A 6000-nucleotide genomic window follows, 5' to 3' on the forward strand; every position below is an offset into this window, starting at 1 on the left:
CCAGGCGCCCCATTCCATAGGTTTTTAACCTAGTTTTTAAAAATGTAGAAATGTACTTTTGCGGGGATAATCTTTGAAGAACAATGACTTCAGGTTAAAATATGTGGGAAGTTTGGGACCAAAATTCCATCTATAAGATTACTGCCGCCTGTACTTCACTTGATTTGAGTGTCCACATGGGTTCTTCCCCAATTATGAACACTTGACCAATGAGCATCCATATACAAAAATTCTGTCTGTGCCTGGCTCTTCCCGCCTGTGGGGGAGGGGGTGTTTACCTGGGACACCTGAAGGGTCATGAGATGATGCTGCCACCTGGCGGTCAATAGGGGTAACGTGCATTTACCCCCAAACTATTCTCTCCAGGGCCGCCTACACCCAGTTCCGACCAGTTTTGCTCTGTTCCATATTTATTGAGTTTCCGCTCGAACCAGGCATTGTGATAATTATCAGGTGCAGGCCTGTCCCTATATCCTTTACTTTTGCTTTTTACCTTTTGCAATTCAGTTTATTTAACTCATGCAATTGCTTTCTTAGGAACAGTCTAATTTTCACCCTCGGCCCTTCTTCCCTCCCCCAGTTCTCTCGTGGTTACCTGAGAAAGGGTTATTTACCTCCTTCTTTCCCAGGTTCCGTTTGTTTACCAACAAAACACTAATCATGACTTGAAGCAAAAATGTTACGCTGTTAGACGTTGTTGCAGGAAAAAAGGAAATCACAAATTTTATGATTTTTCCATGAAACTCTCAAACCCTCAAAGGGGCCCAGAGTTCCACAAAAGTCTCCTTTTGTCTTCTCACCTAATTGTGTTTGCATCACTTTTACCCACTGCTCCTGAGGCGCCAACATTGAAGAAAAATATTTATAATTCTTCTAGTCCATTCTCGATTTTCTAGCAATAGTATATACGGCTTTTCTTTACTTTTCATTGTAAGGAGGGATCATTTCAGCTTGTTGTGGGTTAAATCATTTTTCTTGAGATCGTTTCTAAGCATAGTCACCATTAATAAAACTATTTTTAGGGAAAATTCATTTTGAATTCAAACAAGTAAACCTTTAGAAAGGTAGAGCACTTCAACACAAGAATTCTCAGCATTTAAAAAGCAGAAATTATGGACTATTTTGTTTATAACATAAAAAAATTGTTATTTAATACATTAAGGTCTCACGGGATGTCTAAATGACATGATTACCTGGATGCATTTAAATTGTGATTGAATTAGAAATTCAATCTAAGTGAATTTAGATTCAATCTAAGTGAATGTAAGATTTAATTCTTAGATTTAGAAATCTAAGTAGTTATAATCCAATGAGGGTAAATACAATGTCAGTAAGGACCAAAGAATTTGTGAGAATTACACAATTTCAGAATTCTGAGAATTTCCTTAGTTCCACTAAGTGTACATATGTCTGAAATATCCTTTTTTGCAGTTAAAACAATGGCAAAGACTAATTATAAGAAATATGTGACCTTCAGATAAATTCCTAGAATTCCTGGTGGGATTGTTTAATCCAAGAGTGTGTACATTTGGAATTTTGAGAGGTATTGCAAATTTCCCTCTACAGAGATTATTCCAGTTAGGTTTCTATCATTTTTTACAAAGATTTTATTTATTTACTTATTTGAGAGAGAAAGAGTATGAGTAGGGGGTGGGGCACAGGGAGAAGGAGAAGCAGGCTCCCCGCTGAGTAGGGAGCCTGATGAAGGGCTCCATCTCAGGACCCTGGGATCACGACTTGAGCCTAAGGCAGATGCTTTACCAACTGAGCCACCCAGGTGTCCCTATTTTTTTTTTTTTAAGATTTTACTTATTTATGTGACACAGAGAGAGAGAGAGAGAGCACAACTGGATCAGGGAGCTCAGTGAAGCCTTCCAAACCAGGACCCTGGGATCATGACCTGAGCTGAAGGCAGCCGCTTAACTGACTGAGCCACCCAGAGGTCCCTTACTTATTGGTTTTATCCTCATTTTCTAGACATTTTCCTCATTTTCTAGGCTCTCACTGAATATACTGATATATACTGATATATGATAATATACACTGAATAGTTGACCTTTTTCTGCCTTCTACATCTTTTATTCTTTTTCTGGATGTTTTGTCTTCTGTGCAGCATTCTAGATAACTTCTTCTTACTAACACCCAGTTTAGTAATTCTCTCTTTGGATGTGTCTAGACCGCTATCAAACCATATTTGAGTAATTAATTTCAGCTATGGAGTTTTTCAATTTTAGTCCTGTTTTTGTTGTTGATGTAGTATTCATAGTTTCTGGTTCCCCGGAGATATTTTCAAGCCCCCTCTCCCCCCATTTTTTCCTTCTGAATACCTAAAAGTACTTGTTCCATAGTCTGTGCTTGAGAATCCTAACACCTGCACTTGTCCGCATGAAAATGCACTCCGACCTCTGGGCAGGGACCGGAAATGGTTGATGGCGCCTGCCGCTGTACTCTGATATTGGTCGTCACATTCACGTAGAGCACACGCTTCCCATAGGTTGCTCCCAGCTTGTGACCGAGCACAGCAAGAGCCCTGAGGGAATCCTGTTTCTGGGAGACACAGGACTCCTGGGACAGGTGACTCTCTCTTAAAGACGACCCCTCCCCCATAACAACCTTACTGAGCTTCCTTAGAATTTCATTGTGGCTTAAGACTCTCCCACCTAACATTTTTTCCCCCTCTTCCTCTTTCTTGGGGACCAGAACTGCATTGTGGTATACCCCTCCACTCCTGTTCCTTTTCCTTCACAGGCATTTCCCCTAGGATGTTCTTGTCTTGGTCTTTGCTTTCTGGAGGACCTGGGCTAACACAAGTGGTACCAGGAATACTCCAAGACAATAGATGATGAATGGGAATTTGAGATCGTTCTGCAGGCAATCAGATGGGCCAGGAGGACACGAGGACACTGTCCCCATGGGTAGGCGGGGCCCAAGTAGTCCCTGGCACAAAATGGGGGCTTAGTTGCTAAAGATTTCACCAGTGGTGATCTGAAACACTGTCCCGGTGAAGGGACTGCAGCAGGAATGAAGGGGTTTGAGCAACATGGGGGGAGCTGTGCCCACCAAAACAGTTGGCTGTTTACTGCTAAACTGTACTGACATCCTACAGAGGGATAATGAGAAACTAAGAGCCATTAACAAGCAGTTAATGGCTAAGTGTGAGCACTTGGTGGTAGCTTACAAAGGGGCCCTTCTCTTGCAGTGGGAGAACAGGAAGCGAAGTATCGCGCTGAAGACAGAGCTGTTAGACATGTTTGCATCTTCAGCCAAGGCAGACACAAAGGTTAGAGCCCTGTTGGGGAAAACCTGGGACTCTGAAACATGGGACGGAGACATCTGAATGGATGCCTGCAGCTGCTGGCTCTGGAACATTCTCCAGGCTGGCAGAGGTGGCCCACCCTCCTCTAGGAAGAGGTAGCACTTCTGAGATATTGGAAGACACTGCAAAGGGCTTTTCCCCCATGAGACAACCGCTGTCCCACCTGGGGAGCATCCTGACACCTCTCCTGGTCGCCTGGATAAGAGCTAGGGTTAAACCTCAGGGTAACTGAGCTGAAGACACACTGGGCATGATAAAGAATGAAAGAGACCATAAGCTACCAGGATGACAAGAATTCGCCAGCATGGAGTCCTGGAAGTGAATTTTAAGGGTGATCAATCAATACTAGTGCAATGGTGGGGTGCCTGGGTGGCTCAGTCAGTTAAGCATCCAACTCCTGATCTCAACTCAGGTCTTGATCTCAGGATAGGGAGTTCAAACCCCACATCAGGCATCATCCTGGGCATGGAGTCTACTTAAAAAAAAAAAAAAAAGACTAGTGCCAGGTCATCCTGGATAAGGATTTCTTTGGAGGTAAGAATTAATACCCTGGCAAGGACCCCAGGCAATGGGGCAAACTCCTTGCTGGGATGGCTCTTGGAAGCCTGGAGAAAGGGTTGACAAAGACACAGCTGAGTGGAAATGCCTGGTTTGCCCTGGCAACGGTAGAATCTAAGACATGTAAGTATGCTGGGATGGCCAGGTTATGTGAGACCAGAAACCACTAGTGGGTTATGTTCTACAAGAGAGCCTTCACCGAAGCCATTGAGATGAGCTCCAGAGAGGGGCTGGTAGGAAGTTCCACAGTGGCTCTCCTTCACAGGCCGGAGCTGATGGGAGGAGCTGAGCTCATTAACAGCCAGGGAATGATGAATATCCCCCGCAGTAATGGAGGCTAGGTAATAGCCCTTACACACTGGATGCTAAAGGGACACAATCACAGTGACCACTGAAAGGTTAGAGAGGAAAGTCAGAGAAGCAACCCCCTCCACAAGGATGTGGCAAGATGACCGGTAAACTAAGCTGTCTGTGGTGCAAAAGAAGTGGGTAGACAATACACAGGAGGAAGGGTGATAACCAGACATTTCTAGGATTACTGGACACAGGATCTGAGTTGACACTGATAACCCAAAGACTCAAAGGACAACATGTTCTTTCCCAACTGTTACAGTGTGGCTTGATAGGTACCAGGTGATAAATGATGTCCTGGTTAAGGTCAAGTCCACAGTGATCTTGGGTCCATGAAACTTTCCAGTAGTCATTTCCCTAGTCCCTGAATGTATAATTGGAATCAACATACTTGGCAGTTGAAGTAAACTCCACTTTGGGTCCCTGGCCTGTGGGGCAGCAGTTATCAGAGTGGAGAAGGCTAAGTGGAAACCTCTGGAACGACCCCTCTCCCTGATCAAGGTAGAGAATAAAAACATCTCATGTAATATCACAAAGATGCATTGCACTCATTAGTAATTTCAATGAGATAGGATGAGCAAGAGGTCTCAGTAAGATTCGTGTGATCTAGAGGGTGGGAAATGAACCCTATCTGTGCCCAAATTTTCTCCTTTTGTAAGGATACAGGTCATATTGGATTACAGCCCACCCTACTACCCAACGTACTTCATATTACCTTAATTATTTCTTTAAAGACCCCATCTCCAAAACAGGAGACTGTACTGGCATTAAGACAGACATTTAGAACAATAGCATAGAATAGGAAACCCAGAAATAGGTCCTTACATATTTAATCAAATGATTTTTTGACAAATGTGCCAAGATCATTCAATGAGAAAGTTTCTCATTCAATGAGAGTGTTTTCAACAAACGATGTTGGGAAAACTGGACCTCCACACACAACAATGTCAAACGGATCCTTACCTCACACTGTATACAAAAATTAACTCAAAATGGACCAAAGACCTAAACTTAAGACCCAAAACTCATAGAAGAAGACAGGGAAAGAGTTCTTGACATTGGATTTGGCAATGACTTCTCAGATACGACACCAAAAATACAGACCAAAAAAAGGAACATTTAGATAAACTAGATTACATCAAAATTAAAAGTTTCTGTGCATAAAGGACACAGTAAACAGAAATAAAGGCAACCTACAGAATGGGAGAAATATTTGCATGTCAGATGTCTGGCTGAGGGGTTGATATCCAGAATATTTAAAGAACTCCTACAACACAACAACAAAAACCAAACAAGCCAATTAGGACATAGAGGAAGAGCTTGAACAGATATTTCTCCAAAGAAGACACTCAAGTGGTCAATAAGCACTTGAAAAGACGCTCAACATCACTGATCATTGGGGAAATGCAAACCAAAACCCAGTGAGATCCTACCTCACACCCATCAAGGTAGCTCCTATAAAAAATGAAAAAACACACGTGTTCGCAAGGATGTGGAAAGATTGGGATGTTTGTGCAGTGTTGGTGGGAATGTCATATAGAGCAGCTGCTGTTGTTTCCACCAGGGATAGGAAGTGATGTGGGAGGGACTTTGGGGGGTGCTGCCTGCGTTTATTTCTTTGTTCAGGTTGTTACGTGGATATTTGCTTTATTACTGTCTTTAACGGCAGGGGAAGAACTTGACTGCTCTAGATTACTCTATAAGGCAGTAGTGTGGAAAAAGCAACTGATGGTTTGCTGGAAACCTCACAGTGTTCCACCAAAACAGCTCTGGGA

The sequence above is a fragment of the Mustela nivalis genome (assembly GCF_964662115.1).
Source record: "Mustela nivalis genome assembly, chromosome: 20".
Taxonomy (NCBI): Eukaryota; Metazoa; Chordata; class Mammalia; order Carnivora; family Mustelidae; genus Mustela; species Mustela nivalis.